Source organism: Balaenoptera physalus, assembly GCF_965194825.1.
Source record: "Balaenoptera physalus genome assembly, chromosome: 3".
In the NCBI taxonomy this organism is placed as follows: Eukaryota; Metazoa; Chordata; class Mammalia; order Artiodactyla; family Balaenopteridae; genus Balaenoptera; species Balaenoptera physalus.
In genome coordinates, this window is record NC_138890.1 from 76,102,470 (window position 1) to 76,125,513 (window position 23,044).

At 41.3% G+C, this 23,044-nt stretch overlaps 1 protein-coding gene and 1 long non-coding RNA gene across 9 annotated transcripts in view; one reads left to right on the plus strand and one right to left on the minus strand.

The window, feature by feature from the left end:
• The window catches only part of LOC309658894, a 202,582-nt gene that overhangs the window by 177,070 nt on the left and 2,468 nt on the right, over positions 1–23,044 (plus strand). The window lies entirely within an intron of this gene.
• SNX24 (sorting nexin 24) overlaps positions 1–23,044 on the minus strand; it is a 172,987-nt gene that overhangs the window by 142,454 nt on the left and 7,489 nt on the right. The window contains exon 2 of one of the 8 annotated variants that reach the window (XM_082457927.1): positions 22,617–22,851. The exons of 6 other annotated variants lie outside the window; for them this stretch is intronic. The gene's annotated coding sequence lies outside the window, so the exon portion shown is untranslated. Of the gene's footprint in view, positions 1–8,080; positions 8,865–22,616; positions 22,852–23,044 lie in introns of those variants that run through there. One more of the 8 variants, XM_082457928.1, reaches the window with a different exon arrangement.

A 23,044-nucleotide genomic window follows, 5' to 3' on the forward strand; every position in this document is an offset into this window, starting at 1 on the left:
CTAAACATTTTTATCAGGCCCATTTTCCACTTTTATAGGCAAAAGTCAACTTTGAGCTCAGTTAGAAAGGGTGAGCTGGACAAAGCAGGCAGGCAGGTTCCTGCAATCCTCACTTAAGGATGTGCTCTCGCTATCTGGTTATTGCAAAAACTCATTTGAAAAATGGGATATTGACTGACAGATAACGGGCACATGGGCAGTGGCTCTTACAAGGTTTCTACTTCCCTTGTTCCCCTTCCTCTCATCTCCAGCTCCATCCTAACAGCTCTCATTCAGATATTCATAATGAAAAAGTTTTCCCAACTTGGAATGCAATTAGAACCAAGCTGCCTTATGTCAGTGCACTGCTCAGAAACACCAGAGACTCCAAATTCAAGTTTGCTATTGAAGAAAGCAACTTGTGGAAGATTTTAAAGAGCATATCACCCAACTTCAGGTGGCTCCTAAGGATAATAGATTGATTATTGCTCCATGTATTTTAATTAAGTAAATGTGAAGCTTTATGCTTTCATACTTTTCCAAAGAAAAACACAAGATTTTTTGTTTAAACTCCAATGTCAAGTAACATTTCATAAAGTTCTAGTCTCCAGAAAAGTTTTTAAAAAAATCTATAATGATGATTAACATTGACTCAAATAAAGTAATCTAAACATCCCCTTTTAAAATCTGTTAAGCCTTGAGTATAGGTCAACCCTCCACACTTAATTTTTGCAACAATGCTATGATATGCATATAGAATTTCATATAATAAAAACTGTCATTACTATCCCCATTTTAGAGATCAGGAAACTGAGGCATGGAAAAGTAAAGTAACTTGCTCAGTGAGTCACAGCTACTAAGTGGTAGCAACTGGGAACTGAGCCCGAAGAGTGACTTGAGCTGCCTTGAATACGGCTTCCTAGTTCCACAACTCCATCTACCTAAGGCCAGGTGGAACACAAGCCCAACATATCTCATCTAAGCAGAAACCAAGAGCCTGGAGAGTATTCAGGTTGACAGTAGAGACAAAGAAGAGTGAGATTAAATTCTCATCAGTAGCTAAAGGATCTAAAACATAAAATTTCAGCTCCCCAAAGTGGATACCTTGATTCCTGCCTCAGTACATGTGTTGCTGTAAACTGGACCCCTCCTACTCTCCAAATCTGGCTTGTCTAATATAGCAGCACTTACCACAAACCGCTATTGGGCATTTGAAATGCGGCTAGTCCGAAGGGAGGTGTCCTCTACATGTAAAACACACCCAATTTAAAAAGCTACTACAAAAAATATAAAATATTCATCATTTTATATGGATGACAAGTTAAATAATATGTTGGATTTATTGGGCTAAATAAAATATATTATTACAATTCACTTCACCTGTTTCTTTTTTTTATAAATTTTTCCTTTTTTTTAAATGTCATCAGGTTATTCTTTTTTTTTTAATTAATTAATTTATTTATTTATTTATGGCTGTGTTGGGTCTTCGTTTCTGTGCGAGGGCTTTCTCCAGTTGCGGCAAGCGGGGGCCACTCCTCATCGCGATGCGCGGGCCTCCCACTATCGCGGCCTCTCTTGTTGCGGAGCACAGGCTCCAGCCGCGCAGGCTCAGTAATTGTGGCTCACGGACCTAGTTGCTCCGCGGCAGGTGGGATCTTCCCAGACCAGGGCTCGAACCTGCCTCCCCTGCATTGGCAGGCAGACTCTCAACCACTGCGCCACCAGGTAAGCCCTCACCTGTTTCTTTTTACCTTTTTAAATATGGCTACTAGAAATATGTGGCTCGCTTTATATTTCCATTGGATGATGTGCTCTAAACTCACCCCTTAATCCCAAACTTTGTATGGCTGAGTCATTGGCACAAGCTGGTTACCTGACAAGAAAAGCAACTCCAAGAACAGCAGTCAGCCTTGCAGGAAGCCTCTTTTCCACTTACACTCCTTCTCCCTTCAGAATCCTCAGGCTCTCACACCCCTGTCCTCTCCCCCTTGACCTCGAAATACTCACTGTCAGTGTTCTGATTTAGAAAGAGCCTTTACCTGACCCTGCCTTCCTTCTTGCTGCTGTGCTTTCTTTCCCTCCTTTCACTGTCAAAGCACCTGAAAGGGTCCACACTCCATTTTCCTCACTCTCTCCAACTTCCCTAATTCACTGCAATCTGACTTCCATCCCCCCCACTGAAACTGCTCCTCAAAGGTTCCTCACCTCTTCCTCCTGACCTCTCTGTTCTCTCTAGAACAGCTGCTGGGCCCCTAACCACACAGTGGGCCTCGCCTACCCACGTGCTTCAACTGGACTGATGACCAACCAGGCACTTGGAAGACAGGGACAAAACCTATGTATCGAGTTCTGTCGACCCGTCTGTTGGACTCTGTCGACCCTTGTCCCAATTCTATGCTGAATTCTCTGCTGCAGCCCCTTCATGAATGTGCATGAACCCTTAGCTTGAAACTTCCCCAGTTTTGCTGTTAGGGGAGACTGCTTTGGGAAAGATCCCCGGTGTTCTCCTTACTTGCTGCAAATATTCATCCTTCCTTCTCCCGATCCTTGGTTTGGATGTATCTTCTGGCTCAACACCCACCAAGAGGCAAACCCAGTTTTCAGGTAACAGCCCCCTCCCCTTGCCTCTCCTGTCCAGAATCACACTGAGTCTCAAGCATCATCTGAACAGTGAACATGAAGACACAGTCAAAGGAATAAGAAGCAAACTCTTGGGCAAAGGTGAAAATCTTGTCATTGGCTACTAGGAGGAAGTGAAACTGGAATTGGTTCACAAACGGAAAACACAAGCTAACCAACTGGGGGTGGGAGAGCAGGATAGGTTTCCTGCAGGCAGAAGAACGTGAGATTCGGAGGCATGAGAAGCCCAGGGCCTCCAGCAACTGAGCGATGGGGGGAGCAGTTCAGGCATGTAGGGCAGAAAGTGCCAAGTGAAGCGATCAGAGGTGGAGGACTAAATTTTTTTTTAATTAATTAATTAATTTATGTTAACATCTTTATTGGAGTATCATTGCTTTACATTGTTGTGTTAGTTGCTGCTGTATAACAAAGTAAATCAGCTATACATATACATATATCCCCATATCCCCTCCCTCTTGCGTCTCCCTCCCACCCTCCCTATCCCACCCCTCTAGGAGGTCACAAAGCACCGAGCTGATCTCCCTGTGCTACGCAGCTGCTTCCCACTAGTTATCTATTTTACATTTGGTAGTGTATATATGTCAATGCCAATTTTTTATTTACCTTTTTTAGCTACCAATTCTAGACAGTTTCTGAAGCCCACTGTTCTGGAATCCCTCATGTCCACCCTATGGCACTGTCCCTTCATCCTGTCACTTCTCCATCCCCCTTCCCTAGCCTGGTCCACGGCAATAGTCTCATAGAGGACTCCAATCACCCCCCTTTGGAAACATTCTGTACATCAAGGTAAGTTTAATCAACATGATGTCCTCATTTTCATGTCACTTGGCTGTTCAGAAATATGCTCTGCAGCCCTGTTTACTTCTGCACCTGCACAAAGTTATCAGATTTCAAAGTTTCCGATCCCATCCTTACCTGATGCTGGTGACAGGCATTCTCTCCTCTCCACCACCACCCCCCCAAAGCAACTCAGACATCCCACCTTCTGGAATGTGCCCTCCTCTCCCCAATCCCCGTCAAAAGTGGAATGAACTCTGACACTTCAACAATGGTGGCTGCCACCGTCCAGGAGAAACAGAGAAAAGGCAGTCCTCCCCAGGGACCTCTGCCACCTGGCTCTGCCCCGTGTACCCAGAACACTGCACCCTCCACCTTCCACTACCTCCTGCACACTGGACACCGCTCTCTTTCCATCCCCTGTCACATAATGTTCATTTACATGTTTTTACCTTTTGGGGGGGTAGGGGTTCCTTCACAGAAGCCTTATCCTTTCCAGCTGCTTATCTAGATCCTACCTATGCTTCAGAACACAGCTTAAGCCATTTCTTGTAGGAAGTCTTCCTGGTACTTAACTCCTCACTGATGTCATTCTCAAAATCTCCATTCAATACAACTTGCTACTTTTCTACATATTACCATAAAGCATTCATTATTGCTTCGTGGGTGCTGTGTCATGTGTGTAGAACTAAACTGCAAACTCCTTGAGGGCTGGAATCATGCATTATCACTGTCAATTGCCCGTAGCTGGCAACAAGCAGGGATTCGAAGACTAGATTTACTAAATTATACAGATTAATTATGCTACTTTATAACAGATGAATGCTTTCCTTCCTTTGTATGCTAAGACTAAGAGCACAAGAGGTTAAATGGCAGTGATCTTTAATAATCTCCACCTATCCTTCATGGAACTATCCCTGAAAGTTAACTATCTTACAATGTTACAAATATATTAACTAAGCAGTTGATCAGTTCAAAATATGTTAAGGGGCTTTCAAAGACTAATATAACTTTATTTTTATAAACTGACACTATGATAAATGGCCAATGAAAATGAATACATTACTAACATAAAGCAAGTGTTGTTTTTTAAAAACTCTCCAAATCTAAAAAACTGGAAAATAAACATATACTTTGAAAATGACAGTACTGTAGTCAACTTAAGAATCCAGGGCCTACCCACATTCATTTAAGAACAATCTGTATAGCACCTGAAGAACATCAATGGAACTGTTTATAAAGGTTTAAATATAAAATCATGCACAAGAAATTCAGGAGGAAAGATCACAACTCGACAGTTCTCCACCATGCCAGGAGGCGCTCCTGCATAGACCCAAGGCAGCCAAAGGAAGCAAAAACTGGATAAATCAAACAAAAGAAGTATTTAGTCTAGCTTTTGCATATCTAACGTTAAAACACACACACAAGATTTTAAATCATTTTTCACCATTATTATTTAATAAGCCAGTTCCTGGAACTTTTGGTTCTGTACCCATTTTCAATATGAAAATGTTTCCTGTATTTTAACTCTGCACATTACTGGACATTCAAGCTTACAAAACACTTCCTTCAATTACCAAAACTCACTCTCCCATGGGCTATCCTTTGTACTGAGTTTCTGTTTCAAGTTTCTCTCCAGGGTTTAATAACGATACTGGAAAACTCTTTTTGGTTTCCTAAATCAACCCCCAATGAACTGGGTGCATGGCTTCCAACTCTGACCTCCAAATCCCAGGAACATCCCCAAAGGTACTAGCATGATGCCCCTCCACCAGGACCACTTGGGCAGCAACAAGACCAGAGCCCTTCGGATCCAACTGGTTCAGGGGGAATCCTGGTCACTGGAGCTGCTGGCACTTTGATCCCATCAAGTATAACTCTGCACACCGCACCTCTCACCGCACCAGAATCACAGCAGGCTTCATTACAATCTCCGGACAGAAGGCTTACGACATGCAATCTACCTGGCAGGCTAAACAGCTTCCTCCTATGCAGTGTCGACTCCAAGAGACTTCGGACCCCTGGGCAGGTGGCACTGAGCAGGAGGGCAGGGATGCCCAGGCCAGAGGTAGAGAAGACACAAGAAAAGGTAAAATGCGTGCTTCTCACGTGCTGCCACAATAAAGAAATCTATCATTCTCCTCCTGTTTTTTAGATCCAGGATAGTAACAGCAACTATTTTTTAGTGTACGTCCAACACCATAGTATGTGCTTTTCATTTGTTATCTCAGTTACATTTTTATCTTCACAACTCTCAGTGCCAGCATTCCCCCAGCCTTACAAATGAAGAGACTGAGTCATTAGGACACCTGTCCAGGTGAGAAGCCAGGTCTGGCTTACCTTCAAGCCCAGACACTTTCTGCCCTGCTGCACTCCCGCTAGACCGCTAGACTGCATATGCCTCAAGCAAATGATGGCAAAATATTAAAAGAAGACTTCTTTAGAAGTGCATATTTGCATGGGCAATCCATAAGACTCATCTACTTTTTCCCCATAAAAATGAAGTCATACACAGATGTAGAGAACAAACATATGGACACCAAGGGGGGAAAGCGGCGGGGGGATGGGGGTGGTGGTGGGATGAATTGGGAGATTGGAATTGACATGTATACACTGATGTGTATAAAAAAAAAACAAATGAAGTCCTAATATTCAAGCTCTCTGGAGTTCTAAGTAAACTTTTTTCATGGCACTGTATTTTGCATTTGGTAAAACTTTATCATTAATTGGTTTTGACAGAGTGTGTCTACTGGACATGAGAAAATCCTAAATAGTTCATGAATAAAATAAACACAGGTCAAACTCTAATTCAACTTCATGAACCCCAAATCCCTTTGCCATACTGGAATTTCTATGAAATGTTTACTTGAAAGGCATTATTTTTGTTGTTTTTGTTTTGCTTTGGTGGTAAAGTGAAGGAACAGGAGAGGGGTTTACAGTATCCAATGTACTCAAATCAGGAATCCCACACAAGCCTAACTTAGGGAACTCTCTATAGAAATCCAACATAAAGATTTAAATTCTTAGAAACAAATGCCAACACTAACTACTACAGAACCAACCACATGTTAAGGGCTTTACACCTATTATTTCACTTGATTAAAACAATCCCAAATGGATATAAAGCATTCCTAGTATGCCTATTTATGGGAACCAAGGCTCAAAGCATTTAAACAACTGGGGACTGCTAAACACATGGTTAGGAAGTGGCCGGGTGTCATCCAAGGTCCACTCTTCAACAGTGTTGCTACTTCCCTTCTCATGGAAAGTTCTCTCAAGGAGGTCAAGGTTACAAAATAAACATAAGCAACTGCCTGATTCACAAAGGCTGGCTCTAATGCTGCATGGGCCAGTATCAGAACAAGTACAACACGCTGACACTTGTCAGCACCCAAGGACGCACATCAATTTTCCCATCTACTTGGACCATCGCACCCATTTAATGCTCCCTGGTTCCCCCATGTGTTAGACAACAAGGAAACTTGTTGGGAGACCCCGCTCCCAGCTGTCTTTCACACAGGTTTCTAGACTGTGTTCTGGTACCTGGCCTTCAGAGAAGGACTGAGCCAAGGTTGTGAAGGCAGAGAGAGGCCTAATTACAACGGTAATTCTTTTTGCACTAAACGTAATCTGAGGCAGACCCTTGCCAGATAGTTCACATGCCTCATGCCATTTAATATTGGCAATGACTTTATGGTTAGGTATTATCGTTCACCTGTTTTAAAGATAAGAAAACTGAAGTTAACAGTTTGCTCATATTGAAGCTTGTTAACGTAACTGTATTTATACATTCAGCTCTCCATGGAGCAATACAGGATTAGTTGATTTAACTATAGCTCAAGTGTACACAGTGTTCACAAACAGGAAGAACCTTTCTGAAAGAGAGTTCTGGGATTTCTTGAGGGTCTTGGAAAGAAACTGCTGAAAGTGATGGCAACCTTAGGGCCCAGTACAGCACCTGGTATACTGTAGGCCTTCAAGAACCATTGGCTGGGGACTTCCCTGGTGGCACAGTGGTCAAGAATCCGCCTGCCAGTGCAGGGGACACGGGTTCAAGCCCTGATCCGGGAAGACCCACATGCCGCGGAGCAACTAAGCCCGTGCGCCACTGAGCCTGCGCCCTAGGGCCCATGAGCCACAACTACTGAGCCCGCGCGCCACAACTACTGGAGCCCACGCGCCTAGAGCCCGTGCTCTGCAACAAGAGAAGCCACTGCAATGAGAAGCCCGTGCACCGCAACGAAGAGTAGCCCCCGCTCGCTGCAACTAGAGAAAGCCCGCGTGCAGCAATGAAGACCCAACGCAGCCAAAAATAAATAAATAAATAAATGTATTAGAAAAAAAGAACCATTGGTTGGCTAATTCCCTGACTGTCCAGTGGTTAGGACTCTGTGCTTTCACTGCTGAGGGCCTGGGTTCAATCACTGGCCTGGGAACTAAGATCTCCCAAGCCACGTGGCCAAACACAAGGAAAAAAAAAAGAACCACTGGCTGAATAAATGAATGTAAGTAAATACTGGGGCTGCTGAAATTGTGCCTCACACTCCACACCTCCATGCCTTCACCCAGCCCTCACCCACCGCCACCTCTCATGGCTCCGGCCTGTGCCTGGTACTTGTGCCAGGCTCTCCCTGCCAGCCCCGCTTGGGGCCCTACACAGCCCCCAGTACACGAACTTACTCACCCTAATCACGTGAACTCTGAGCTAAACTTCCAATAAAGCAGACTGTCAGCCTCTGCAGCCAGGCATTTAGGATCCTCTAGGTCACAGAAAGATGAACTCCACAGAACTTTTCTAAAACCACGACTCACTGAAGGAACAAACCCTGACTGCAGAAAGAGCTTCTAACACAAAACTCCAGGTTACAGTGACATTCGTTCAAACTGGCGTCATCTGAACCTGGCTAAACCTGAACACTGATGAGTCAGAAGTCAAAAGTTCTACTTCTGCTCAGATAAAAGCACACAAGAATGGGTCTGGGTGGGGACTGGCCCAGCCCCACTGCCAGGCCAGAGCCATATGCTAACACACTTACAGATTTCGGTTTGGTTGTCTGGCTTCTTCTAAAAAGACCTTCTTATATCAGGAGAAAGGAGGAAAACAATTCAAAGTTTTACCTGCGAACACTATTAGGAGTCTACAGTGAAGAACAGTGGCTGGAATTTCATCTAAGCACTCAGTGATCAATAAATAAATAGCAGTTGTCAACAATCGGTTGTTTAACCACATAATCAACATTCTTCATTTGTTTTTACATATGAGGTGATAAGCACACTTTAGATGTCATTCTCTAATCTGAAAGCACTGCAAGGGTCTTTTGATAATATTTTTTTTTTTACAGTTTTTTTTGCAGTATAATTTTTTACATCTTTATTGGAGTATAACTGCTTTACAATGGTGTGTTAGTTTCTGCTTTATAACAAAGTGAATCAGCTATAATGCTTTTTAAAAATAATTCATTTAAAAAAAACCCAAAAAACAAACAAACAAAAATTCATTTAAAAAGATACAAATGAACTTATTTACAAAACAGAAATAGATCCACAGACATAGAAAACAAACATGGTTACCAAGGGGGAAAGGGGAGGGGGATAAATTAGGAGTTTGGGATTAAAATATACACACTACTATATATAAAATAGATATACTCAATATTTTGTAATAATCTAAAAGGGAAAAGAATCTGAAAAAGAATATACATATATATATCTGAATCACTGTGCTGTAACACCTGAAACTAACACAACATTGTAAATCAACTATACTTCAATAAAATAAATAAAAATCTAAGAGCATAAAAAAACAATAATTCATTTAAAGCAGTGAATTAAATATGAAACTACTCAAAGGTGAAAAAAAATTTAACACTAGATGAAAGAAAGGTAAAATATATGATGAAATATTAACCTCTATTGGCAAAAATTTAATTAGAAGGATTAGAAATAACAACAGCTGCCCCGGTCAGAGCGTTCTTGCTATGAGGCTGATACTTAATTTGAGATCCTTGAGAGAAAACCGAGGTCAGCACTTTAGGGAACAGAGGGAGGGTGATGACTTGCACAAGTTGCCTCGCTGGGAAGTTACAAGCCAGAATGTGGTACCAAGTCTGTCTGGCTCCAAAGCTTACCAGTGACACTCCATAGAAGTTCCTCAAACTATCTAACATCAGGAAAGCTTTTTCTAAGTTCATTTGTTTATGGATCCAAAGACTTAAGAGTGTTTTAAGGGCTCAGTCTTAGGTGCACTTTGGCTGAATCAGAATGTAAATCAGTCCTTTAAAGCTTTAAAACAAAGCTGACATATCTCCTTCATGCTACATATACACTCTACAGGCCATCTTTTTCAAAACAGGGTAAGCCACCTCCTTAGTTTGCAGGCTTAGCTACAAATTAAAATCACCTGAAGAGCTCAACCTACCAAAGCCTGGGCTCCAATCACCTGAGAATCTCTGGGGATGGAGCCTGAAGGAGCTCTTAAGAACCACTGACTTACCCTATTAAGATGTGCTGGGGCAAGTAACCTCCCTTAATGATCTCCACAAGCATCGTGGGGATATTTTTAGTGCAGTTCTTAACTTTTACTGCTCATCAGAATCACCCAGGGACTTTTAAAAAGTTCCAATGCTCAACCCATACTCCAGAACCATTAAATTAGACGCTCTGAGGGTAGGACCCAGGCATCTCTAGTTTATAAAGATCTCCAGGCGACTCCAAGCTGCAGCAAGAGCTGAGCACCACAGCGTTAGCAGCTAATTATTTGCACTAGAAGTTCCATCCCTCATTTGGATGACATCCCAACGGGTCATCCACCAGCAGCACCATCACATCCACGATTAGCCTTTTTCTCAGACTCCCTGCCTTCTCCCGAGGTTGGTGCTGACACCTAAAAGTCTTTCCGTTCGTCAGTCACAATTGCCTTTCCACTTATGGGAAATGCCGCCTGACTCTCCCCTCAGTCCTTCAGAATGGTTCCTACTACTGAATGATTCATCTCATACACACATACAACATGGGTCATTCTCTCACCACTTTCAATTTTATTATCTCCACTTCCTTTTCTCACTCACTGGCATTTTCAACACTGTCACTTTTTTTGACCTCGTGGACCATACGGGGTTGATGCTGTTCTGGGCATTGCAACCTGGGCAGAAAGCTACAGTGTGGCTGAAACTAACCTGACATCCCAGGACTCTGCCATTCACTGGAGGTGGGCAGAGCTGCTATCTTGTTTGCTCTAGAGGGTAGCTGTAAAAGTTGACATGAGAAGTTTTAAAAGAGAAGAGCTTTGTGCTGCCTTTCCTTGAGAAGCAAAGCTCAGAAGGTTACCCTGAAATTCCCAATGCACATTTTTTGATTAATAACAAATCTGCATGGTTGAGAAGAATAAAAACCTTTGCACGTTTCAGTTCTAAACTTTTGAATTATGTAAACCTTCTTACATGGGACATAAGTGAAAAAAATTCTACAGTGAAAGCAAAATGCTTTTTATCCAACAATATTTATATGCAAAAGAAGCAGCATTCACTGTGAAGATATTCTCTCAAAGGGCAAGTAAGGTGTTGATTAAAGCTTCCCTAAAACATATACTATTTTGGACTACTAATGAATGGCTGACAAGATTAATCTACATTTTCACCGTGAAAACCATCCTCCCTCCAGGCACACACAACAACATCAGTGAAAAAGTTCCTAGCACTAAAAAAAATGCGTTTGCTTGATAAAGTACTTCCTGTACTAGGTAAGACTTTGTTCATTACTTCGAAAAATGTTTTCAGTGCTATCTCAGATTTTTTCTGCAAAACTGACAATGGAAAACCCACAGACAATGAATTCAGAGTCTATGATGGAAAAAACAGATCTGATTTCCCTACAAATTATAAGATAAAATGTAGCAGTAATTTACTCCAATAATTTTTATGGGAAAGATTAAGATTATTGACTTTCAAAATAAGGTCTCCACTAATGTCCTAAGTTAATTTCAATCCTCTACCTAACAATTGGTACTTGAGAAGGAATTTTAGGATAATATTTAAAAGTTAATTAAAAACAGTGTAAGCATTCACGTCAGTCAAGCATGACCTCTGCTCTACAATGCATTTAAATGCATGTCACCTTGACCTGTAACACAGCAATGTAAAAAATTTTGGTCAATATAAATCAAATGTACACTAATTTATTCAGCAGGTTTCCTGGTATCTGAATCAACATTAGAAATCTAACCAGTATTTGTTATTCTGCTATTGACAAAAGGAAGCATATTTAAATGATAACAAGTACTCATGGGTGTCATCTGGAAGTTAAATTGTTCCCCAAGGACAGCCTCCGTAAACATCTACATTTAAAGGTCATTTACCACCAAATTATGAACAACTGTTGCATTTATTAGCACAAGTTCAATAGTTTGGAAGCTGCAGCCATCAATTTTTACTGACAGTGAGATCTAATTGTTCACTAATAATAAACAAGGAAAACAGACCGTTTCTATAAACTTTTATTCCCTGCACTATGATCACTTTTTAAAAATGGAGGTACAAAAACCTTCTATAGGTATGTATTTGAAGAGAAAACTTTCCAACTGCGGGGAGAACTAAACCATAGTTTAAAATAAATATCAGATAATAAAATATAAAAGCTCGTTTTCTCATGTTATATTCATCTGAACAAAAACAAAAAGGAGAAAAACACTACAATGTTTATATATGAATGAAGTGTCTAATTTTACTTTTAGGAGGAAGTGTGATGGTTAATTTTACCACGAGGTGCCCGGATATTTGGTTAAACATTATTCTGGGTGTTGCTGTGAGAGTTTTGAGATGAGATTAATATTTAAACTGGTAGACTAAGTAAAGCAGGTTGCCCTCCATAACGTGGTGGGCCTCTTTGAATTTTGGATACAACATATTCTGGTCCCTTTACCAAGTGACCTAAAAAGCTGCTAGTTTTGAGTGCACCCCAGAACAAGAGGAGGCTCTGTAATAGGTCCTGCTGTGGTTCAAGCTGCTCTGCCACTTGGGCCAGGATGATCCAGCAGATCCAATGGTGCTAGAAGGGCAGTAGCACATGGGGATGGTGTTTGGAGCCTTCGGCAGGACCTTGCAGATGCATCACAGCGCAGGTCTTTAGGATTCTGGAGCAAAGCTCTGCCATCCTCTGTGGATACCTACTCTCCTTTTGAGGAACAGCTCTTGGCCTACTAATGGGCTTGAGTAGAGACTGAACACTTAGCCAGGACCAAGTTACGATGCAACCTGAACCGTCCATCAGGAACTGGGTGCTATTTGGCTCACCAGGCTAAAACTTGGGCATGCACAGCAATATTTCATCATTAAACAGGAGTGGTACGTATGTGATTGGGCCCAAGAAGGCTGTGAAGGCACAAGTAAGTTACTTGAAGAAGTGGCCCAAATGCCCATGGTTCCCACTCCTGCTACATTACCTTCTCTCCTAGCCTAACCTATGGCCACTTGGGGAATTCCCTATGATCAGGTGATAGAGGAAGAAAAGACCTCTGCCTGGTCTACAGATGGTTCTGTACCATAGGCAGGCACCACCTGAAAGTGGACACCCCGTCAATACGGGCCCCTTTCAGGGACACCCTTGGAAAACAATGGTGAAAGGAAATCCTCCCTGTGGGCAAATTGTGAGCAATGCACCTGATTGTTCACTTTGCTTGGAAGGAGAAATGGGCAGATGTGCTACCACATACCAATTCATAGGTTGTGAGCAATGATTTGGCCGGATGATCAGGGAACTGGAAAGAACATGATTGGAAAACGGTGACAAGGAAATCTGAGGAAGAGTTATGTGGACAGACCTCTCCGAATGGGCAAAAAACATGAAGATATTTGTGTCCCATGTGAATGCTCACCAAAGGGCGACCTCAGCAGAGGAGGATTTTAATAAACAAGTGAATAAGATGACCTGTTCTGTGGATACCAGTCAGCCTCTTTCCCCAGCCACCCCTGTCATCAATGAGCTCATGAACAAAGTGGTCAAGGTGGCAGGGATGGAGGTTATGCATGGGCTCAGCAACATGGCCTTCCACTCACCAAGGCTGACCTGGCTACAGCCACTGCTGAGTGCCAGCAGTAGAGACCAACACTGAGCTCTTAATACGGCACCATTCCCCAGGGTGATCAGCCAGCTTCCTGGTAGTAAGTTGATTACGTTGGACCACTTCCATAATGGAAGGGACAATATTTTGTCCTTCCTGAAACAGACCCTTACTCTGGATACAGATCTGCCTTCCATACATGCAATGTTTTTGCCACGACTACCATCCATGGACTTATGGAATGAATACCTTATCCACCATCACGGCATTCCGCAGCACAGCATTGACTCTGCTCAAATAACTAATTTCACAGCAAATAAAGTGATGCAATGGGCCCATGATCGTGGAATTACTGGTATTACCATGTTCCCCACCATCCTGAAGCAACTGGTTTGACAGAAGGTGGAATGGCCTTTTGCAGACTCAGTTACAGTCTCAGCCACATGGCAATACCTTGCAGGCTGGGACAAGGTTCTCTAGGAAGGTGGATATGCTCTGAATCAGCATCCAATATAAGGTGCTGTTTCTCCCAAAGCCAGGATTCACGGACCCAGGAACAGAGAAGTGGAAATGGGAGTGACACAATTCACTATTACCCCTAGGGACCCACTGGCAAAAATCTTGCTTCCTGTCCCCATGAATTTATGCTCGGCTGGCCTAGAAGTCTTAGTTCCAAAGGGGAAAAAATGCTTCTATGCTTCTACCAAGAGACACAACAATGATTCCACTCAACTAAAATTTAAGACTATCACCTGGCCACTTTGATCTCCTCGTGTCTCTAAGTAAGTGCAGAGGGAGTTACTGTGCCGGCTGGGGCGACTGATCCTGATTGCCAAGGGGAAACTGGACCACTACTCCACAATGGAGGTAAGGGAGAGTGTATCTGCAACACAGGAGATCCCTTAGGATGTCTCTTAATATTACGATGCCTTGTGATAAAAGTCAACAGAAAACTATAATAATCCAATTCAAGCAGAACTACTAACATCTCAGACCCTTTGGGAATGAAGATTTGGGTCACTTCACTAGGTAAAGAACCAAGAGCAGCTAATGTACTTGCTGAAGGCAAGGAGAATATGGACTGGGCAGTGAAAGAAGGTAGTTATAAACATCAGCTGCAAACTTGTGACCAGTTACAGAAATGAGGACTGTAATTGTCATGAGTATTTCCTTCTGACTGTGTTATGAATATGTTTGTGTGCATATATAAATGTGTACATACATATATTAATATACAGAAAGCAAATATCTTTGTTTTCTTCCCTCTTTTATCTCCTTATTGTGTAACATAAGATGTACTGACTTTATACAGGAGTATTTAAGTATTGTTAACTTCACATCATAGTATATAAGTTTCAGGATGTCCTGACTCAAGGACCTTAACTCCTCTTCTGGGTAAGGGGTTAGAGTGTTTTCAGTTGTATACAGGATAGTTGTATCATGTGAGGTAGAATTATGACCTTACTGTCATCTTTATTTGGAGATTAAGTATGGTTTAAGGAGATGCACATGGGTGCCAAGTTGGTAAGGGGTGGACTTGGAATGGTTCATTTTATATGTCAATTTGACTGACCCACAAGATGCCTAGATATTTGGTGAAACATTTCAAATTAAGCAGGTCCAAAAACAGGACTTCTGATCTTTCCCCCAAAATGTGCTCTACCCATATTCATCCACATTTCAGTGAACAGTGCCACCATTCTTCCATTTGCTCAAGCTAAATATCTTGGAGTCATCCTGTTCCTCATTTTTTCTCACACTCCTTATCAAATCCATCAGTGAATCCTGTTGGCTCCATCATCAAAATCTGTCCAGAATCCATCCATCTTCCACCACTTTCATCTACAGAACTGTTCTAAGCCATCATCATCTTTTATGTAAGATACTACAATAGCTTCCTAACTGAGCTTCCAGCCTGTACCTGACCCTCCTATAGTTTATTTTCCACACTGAAATGAGACTGATTCTTTTCAAAGTTAACTCACGTAACTAACATGTAAGGACAGGGATTTCCATCTGTTTTCTCTGCTACTGTGTCCTCAGCATCTAGAAGAGTGCCACTACACTGATCATGTGGTTAGTAATCAAAACATACTTGGTGAATCAAATCATTCCTCTGCTTCCCTTCTCTCAGAGTAAAAGCCTTATCCCTCCTTCCCAGACCTACTGGCTATGCACTGCCCAAACCACCACCCCACCTCCCATTATCCACCCCCATCACACTACCTATGACCTCATCCCCTATTACCCCCTATTCTCTGACTCCAGTCCAACCTCACTGGACTCCTTTCTACATCTAAAACACACTGGGCACATTCCTATCTCATGCCCTTTGCACACACTGTTCCTGTTGCCTAGACAATGTTCCCTAGATAACCTCATGACTTCCCCCCTCACCTCCTTCAGGTCTCTGTTCCAATGTCACTTTCCCAGGGAGGGCTTCTCTGATGCTCCCCCCGGCACTCTTTATCCCCCTTCCCTTGTTTATTTTACTCAGCACTTATCACTATCTGAGATATTATATAATTTAATTATCATGTTTATTTCTGCCCTTCTCCACCCATCCAATTAGAATGTAAGCTTCTTGAGGGTAGAAACTGTCGACTGACTCTCCTTGAAGAGAGAGCTTTGCCTGTTGTGTTCATTGCTGTATCCCAAAAAGGTGGATTACTGCCTGCCACTCAGTAGGTAGTCAGTAAATATTTGTTAAATATTTATTTAACAAATGAGTGATCTGTTTCCATTTTCTCTTGGTATTATCAACAACGCTACAACGAATAACTTTACATGTATATCCTTGTGCATTCATGGATACAGACCAAAAAGTGGGAAGGCTGGGTCAAAGGGTTATATAAATATTTTATTTAATAAATATTGTCAAACTGACCTCTAAAACAGAGTCTCCAAGTTATAGTCTCACCAACAGTAGAAAAGTCTCAGCAACAGACAGTAAAGAACCGTCTCCCCTCACCCCCATTTTCATCAGTACTGGTTTTTATCAATCTTTTTCACTTTGCCTATTGAATTTTTTAAAAACTTGGTTTCAACTTTGCCGTTCCTTAATTACTAGTGAGACTAATTATCTTGTCATACGTTTTTGGTCATTTGTACCTCTGATATTTCTCTCCTCTTAAAAACAAACAAACAAACAAACACTCTCATTACTTGTAGAGCTTCCAGGACAAAATTTTACCTGGGGATCTACAGTCCCACTAAACCACTCAACCCAACCTTCAAACTCCAGTCCCACCCCACCACCTACCCACTACCCAGACTTCTCACCCTTCCCCAGGCCCTTCCTTGAACCTGAAATGACCTTCTTCCCTTTCTCAAACTGGCAAACTGCCACTCATCCTTCCAGAACAAGCTCTCATGTCAGCTACCCTGCACCCACAATACCAGTGTAATGCCTGCGAGAAAGGAGGCACATAATAATCACGAGAATGAATTGTTGCTCTACTGGGCTTGTGTAATTTTGAAAATAAGATTAAGTTCCACTGGCAAGGTGAAGAGAACGGGGAGGGTGTATAAGAGAGAGAAGCTCATGGTTTCTAAAACAATTTCTAAATTCCTAAATTTATCTAAATTCAAAGAACTAAGAAAAGGCAGATGGTGAGACTCAACCCACATACTGGTTCTTTCTTAGAATAAAAATTTTTAAGTGAAAACCTGAGTAATCTGCGTTTTTAATAAAAATCAACAAGAGGACAGTAGCATATTTAAAATACCCACAACACTCTCTTCAAAAAAGGGGGGCACAACTAGAAGGGGACACAAGAATGTTTCAAATATGCCCAATCCAGTCATCAGAATTTAGCCAGCAAACTACATGGAATCTACATTCAGATACCACCATTCACCTATCAGATTGGCAAAAATCCAAAAGCCTGACAACATACTCAATTGGCAAGCTTGTGAGGAAACAAGTACTCTCATAAACTGCTATGGGAGTGCAAAATTGCACAATTCAAGGAAGGGAATTTGACAATGCCTGGCAAAATTAAATATGCATTTACCTTTTGATCTCGTAACCCACTGCTAGGAATCTATTTTAAAGATACACTGACAAAAACACAAAAAGACATATGGACAAGGCTATTGACTGCAGCCAACAATGGAGAGCGAAGAGCTATAGAAAAGAATGCAGCATCTCTGCGTATGCCCATGTAGTCATCTCCAGGATATACTATTATGTAAAAAAAAGCACGTGGAAGAAAATGTTTTAATGTATTACTGTTTAATCTAAGAAAAGGAGTAGAGGAACAAGCATATTTGTATTTGTGTATATATATTTGTAATATAAGGATAAACCATAACTGTTTTTCTTAATGGGCATTAATGGCAGAGGAAGGAAACGGTGAATAGGACATAAACAGAAGTTAGATTTCCGCAGATAAACCTGATGCAGTAGATACTTTACACAAGTACAAAACAAAATTAATTTTTTTTAAATCCCTAAGAATACAAAATAAAATGAGACCAGGTAGCTAGTTGGTGTTATCAGAGATGCAGATCCCGCGGATGTGGAGGGCCGATCACGGGACTTGAGCATCCTGGGATTTTGGTATGCAGAGCGGATCCTGGAACCAATCAATGGGCCACAGATAACGAGGGACAACTGCACTGAGATTTTCAGTGTGGGAGAAAGGAGACACAGTTGAAGACACAAGAGACTAAGAAAATAAATCCCTTCCTTGACCACAGAAAAGATCTAGAGACCTCCACAAATGCGGTCATCCCTTGGAATCTGTGGGGGATGAGTTCCAGGAGCCCCAAACTCTGTGGATGCTCAAGTCCTTTACAACAAAGGACACTGTACAGTAAATACAGTCCGCTCTCCATATCCGTGTGCTCGGCATCTGCCGATTCCATGAACTGCAAAAAGGTTTAGTTTAGGTTGGTTGAATGGGTGTGAAACCCACAGATCCAGAAAGCCGACTGTATATACCCCATGCCCAGATCGTGGTCTCTAAATCATTTCCCACTAAAGGTAACCAGGAATCTTTAGAGAAAAAGCTAAAGGGGCTTTTCCAGATCTGGGGCAATAAAGGTAAACGATTTACTGGGAATATCTTGTTATACTAGAAAGCAAGGAAGTTATCAAAGACTACTGAGGTTGTGTCAAAGACACAGCACCCAACGTGAAAAAGCCAAACTTGAAAATGACCAGGGGCTTCCCTGGTGGCGCAGTGGTTGAGAATCTGCCTGCCAATGCAGGGGACACGGGTTCGAGCCCTGGTCTGGGAGGATCCCATATGCCGCGGAGCAACTAGGCCCGTGAGCCACAATTACTGAGCCTGCGCATCTGGAGCCTGTGCTCCGCAACAAGAGAGGCCGCGATTATGAGAGGCCCGCGCACCGCGATGAAGAGTGGCCCCCACTTGCCGCAACTAGAGAAAGCCCTCGCACAGAAACGAAGACCCAACACAGCCATAAATAAATAAATAAATAAAACAATGCAACCTGGCTTTAAAAAAAAAAAAAAAAAGAAAGAAAATGACCAAAGACGGGACAAAAAGTATATAAGAAAGACAAAGGCAGTGGACTGAACTACATCAAACATGCTAATATACATAAATTCATAACAATGCTAATTTTTAAAAGAAAGCCTCTATGATCACTTTTAGTTTGTAATCTTTGGAGGCAACCAATCCATAATGTTGACAAATAAATAATAAGAGAAAGAATCAGGCATTTATCCTGCCTTTCCTATAAAAACTAAGCTTCAGAGTAACTAATTTATGAGGCAAAGTTCCTTCTTTATACATGTATTCAAGCCAATAAATGAAGAGAGAATGATAAAATTAGTATATCAATGCTAAGCAACCACTAATGAATTAATAGATTCCTTATTAATTAACATTAATTAATACTAATTAATTAATTAATATTGATTAATATTAATAGGCAATGTTCTTCGAGGGCTGCTAGCATCACAAATCAAATCTGAAAATGACCAAGCCTCTACCTTTTTACCACGTAAGGAACAGAAAAGTGTGTTAATATTTTTATATTACACATGACAAGGATGTAATGGCAAGGATGTAATCAGCAAAATCCAGTATGGGAAACTCTATGAGACAAATGTCACAGTTTATACAACAAACTAATTGTTAAAAAAAAGCAAGGGAGAGAGGTAGAAAAAGAACCTATAGATTAAAAAAGATATATTAAGCAATCACATTCTATAGACCTAGTTTCAATCCCAATAAAAACAAGCTGCATTAAGAAAAAAAAAGAACATGAATGGGAAAATTAAGGAAATGTAAAAATGGATTGATATTTACAATATTGATGAATTATGGCTTATTTTTCAATAATCTGATAATGATATTGTGATTATATTTTAAAAGGGGAATCTTTATTTTTTAGACATACAAACTGAAAATATTCACTGACAGGCCTGAGATTTCCTTCAAAATGAAATCTTGGGGAGGCTGTGCAAGGAGCAGTGGGAAAGAGTAGGAGACAAAACTGGCCATGAGTTTATCATTTTTAAAGCTGAGTAAAGGACCTCCCCAGTGGTGCAGTGGTTAAGAATCCGCCTGCCAATGCAGGGGACACAGGTTCGATCCCTGGTCCGGGAAGATCCCACATGCCCTCGGAGCAACTAAGCCCGTGCGCCACAACTACTGAGCCTGCGCTCTAGAGCCCGCAAGCCACAACTACTGAGCCCACTCGCCACAGCTACTAAGTTCGCGCACCTAGAGCCCGTGCTCTGAAGCAAGAGAAGCCACCGCAATGAGAAGCCCGCGCACAGCAACAAAGAGTAGCCCCTGCTCGCCACAACTAGAGAAAGCCAGCGCATCAGCGAAGACCCAATGCAGCCAAAAATAAATAAAATAAATAAATTTTTAAAAATTAAAAAAAAAAAAAAGATGAGTAAAGAGGTCACTATTCTCTCCACTGCTGGAGATGTTGAAATTTTCCATAATAAGTGATTACTTTTAAAAGAGAGGGTGAGCAAGACAACAATTGAAAATTAAAACAGAACTGACAAATACAAAGCAAAATAACAGGAAATTGCATTAAAAACCTGAATGAGTACCTGGAAAACTAGCAGAAGAATACAAGGTATGAGCCCAGTGGTTCACTTGTTTTGGAGAGATGCAGTGGGGGATGGAAGAGAACGGAGAAGGTGGGAAATATGTATCTCCATGCCCGCTATAATACATCCCAATCATTTATATAAACATACTAGTCTCTGTGATTTTGAAGGAAAAAAATATGTAGTAAATAGGGCTAGAAAACTAAACCTGAATTGAACTGACGAAAGTTGTAATAAGAATACAAGTTGGTTAAACGTAATTGTTGCTTCTGTAGTACTTCAAAGTCTCTGCAAAGAGTTTATCTTACATAGCACAAATATTTATCCTGGACTTTGGTTTACATTATTAATTCCCATTACAGAACTTAAAAAAAAAAAGTAAACTTCAAGGCAGTCCCTACTTGAAATAATATGAATAAATCACGAACATAACTAGACACCATTCCTTGCACTTTGTAAGGATTCTCTCACTTCATCCTTAAACCATCCTATAAGGTAGTTACAGGCAGACCTCATTTTATTGCACTTCACTTTATTACACTTTGCAGATACTGCATTTCTTACAAATTGAAGGTTTGTGGCAACCCTACGTGGAACAAGTCTATTAGCACCATTTTTCCAACAGCATTTGTTCACTTCATGTCTCTGTGTAACATTTTGGAAATTCTTGCAATATTTCCAACTTTTCCATTATTATTATGTTTATTGTGGTGATCTTGTGATTACTGATCTTTGATGTTACTATCATAATTGTTTTGGGGCACCAGAAACTGTGTCCATATAAGACAGCAAATTTAATCGATAAATGTTGTGTGTGTTCTGACTGCTCCACAAACTGACCACTCACCATCTCTCTCCTTCTCCTTGTGCCTTCCTATTCCCTGAGACACAACAATATTGAAATTAGGCCAATTAATAACACTACACTGGCCTCTAAATGTTCAAATGAAAGGAAGAGTCGCCCATCTCTCACTTTAAATCAAAAACTAGAAATGATTAAGCTTAGTGAGGAAGGCATGCTGAAAGCCAAGATAAGCTAAAAGCTAGACCTCTTGCACCAAACAGTTAACCAAGTTGTGAATGGACAAGTTCTTGAAGGAAATTAAAAGTGCTACTGCAGTGAACACATGAATGGTAAAAAGTGAAACAGCCTTATTGCTGATATGGAGAAAGATTTAGTGGTCTGGATAGAAGATCAAACCAGCCATAACATTCTCTTAAGCCAAAGCCTAATTCAAACAAGTCCCTAACTCTCTTCAATTCTGTGAAGGCTGAGAGAGGTGAGGAAGCTTCAGAAGAAAAGTTTGAAGCTAGCAGAGGTTGGTTCATGAGGTTTAAGGACAGAAGCTGTCTCCACAACATCAAAGTGCAAGGTGAAGCAGCAAGTGCTGATGTAGAAGCTGCAGCAAGTTATCCAGAAGATCTAGCTAAGATAAGGAATGAAGGTGGCTACGCTACACAACAGATTTTCAATGTAGATGCAACAGCCTTTTCTTGGAAGATGTCATCTAGGACTTTTCATAGCTAGAGAAGAGAAGTCAATGCCTGGCTTCAAAGCTTCAAAGGACAGGCTGACCCTCTTGTTAGGGGCTAATGCAGCTGGTGACTGACGCTAAAGCCAATGCTCATTCACCATTCCAAAAATCCTAGGGCCCTTAAGAATTATGCTAAATCTACTCTGCCTGTGCTCTCTAAATGGAATATCAAAGCCTAGATGACAGCACATCTGTTGACAACATGGCTTACTGAATATTTTAAGCCCACTGTTAAGAACTACTGCTCAGAAAAAAAAATTCCTTTCAAAATATGACTAGTCATTGACAATGCACCTGGTCACCCAAAAGCTCTGATGAAGATGTACAACGAGATTCATATTGTTTTCATGCCTGCTAAGACAACATCTGTCCATAGCCTGTGCCATGGATTAAGGAGTAGTGTCAAATTTCAAGTCTTATTTCTTAAGAAACACATTTAAGAAGGCTATAGCTGCCACAGATAGTGATTCCTCTGATGGATCAGGGCAAAGTAAATTGAAAACCTTCTGGAAAGGATTCACCATTTTACATGCCATTAAGGATATTCATGATTCATGGGAAGAGGTCAAAATATCAACATTACCAGATGTTTGGAAGAAGTTGATTCCAACCCTTCATGGATGACTTTGAGAGGTCCAAGACTTCAATGGAGGAGTTCACTGCAGATGTGTTAGAAACAGCAAGAGAACTAGAACTAGAAGTAGAGCCTGAAGATGTGACTGAATTGCTGCAATCTCATGATGAAACGTCAATGGATGAGGAGTTGCTTCTTATCAGCAAAGAAAGTGGTTTCTTGAGATGGAATCTACTGGTAAAGACTGTTGGAATGACAACAACGGATTTAGAAGGTAACAAACTGAGATGATAAAGCAGCAACAGGGTGTGAGAGGACTGACTCCAATTTTGAAAAGAGTTCTGTGCGTAAAATGCTATCAAACAGGCATTGCATGCTGCAGAGAAACCATTCATGAAAGGAAGAGTCCATCAGTGCAGCAAACTTCACCGTTGTCT